The sequence below is a fragment of the Penaeus monodon genome, chromosome 30 (assembly GCF_015228065.2).
Source record: "Penaeus monodon isolate SGIC_2016 chromosome 30, NSTDA_Pmon_1, whole genome shotgun sequence".
NCBI classification, from domain to species: domain Eukaryota; kingdom Metazoa; phylum Arthropoda; class Malacostraca; order Decapoda; family Penaeidae; genus Penaeus; species Penaeus monodon.
In genome coordinates, this window is record NC_051415.1 from 8,261,071 (window position 1) to 8,261,636 (window position 566).

A 566-nucleotide genomic window follows, 5' to 3' on the forward strand; every position below is an offset into this window, starting at 1 on the left:
CATGTCCGTGCCGTTCTGCTCACTTGACCAAAATGTTTAGGAAAGACGTTTCTGAGAGATGACCGAGTGGCATTCGGGGACACACTAACAGCCTCCAGTTCTCTCTCTCTCGTGTAATAAGCGGGGATTCCTTAGTTATTCGTCTATAGGGGTTTCAGAGGATTATAATCATAAGCGTTCCAAATACCTTCGTATTTTCGAGCAATTAAAGAAGGGGTAATCGCAATCGTTGCATAGATCCGTTTTAATTGTTTTTATTATTTTTTTTTATTCAGTTTACATATTATTTATATTCATCTAATTTTATAAAGCAATATGTAATAAGATTTGCATTTACAACAATTTCCCCTTGGTATGGATGATGGAAACAGTTAAAAATGAACACTGAAGTATTTCATTAGAGCAATTTTTTCTTCGAAATATAATAATCCAAAAAATAAAACGTGAGCAAATTTGTAATCCTTTCTATATCCTGAACTTCTACAGACATTCATACAGACATTCGTTCAACATTCACAACTGCAGTGATATGCCATCCATATTTCTCATAAAGAATCCTTTAATGA

General features: G+C 33.9%; 1 protein-coding gene across 1 annotated transcript in view; it reads right to left on the bottom strand.

Moving 5' to 3' along the window:
* The window catches only part of LOC119592508 (teneurin-m-like), a gene marked incomplete in the record, with an annotated part of 54,907 nt that overhangs the window by 28,664 nt on the left and 25,677 nt on the right, over nt 1-566 (bottom strand).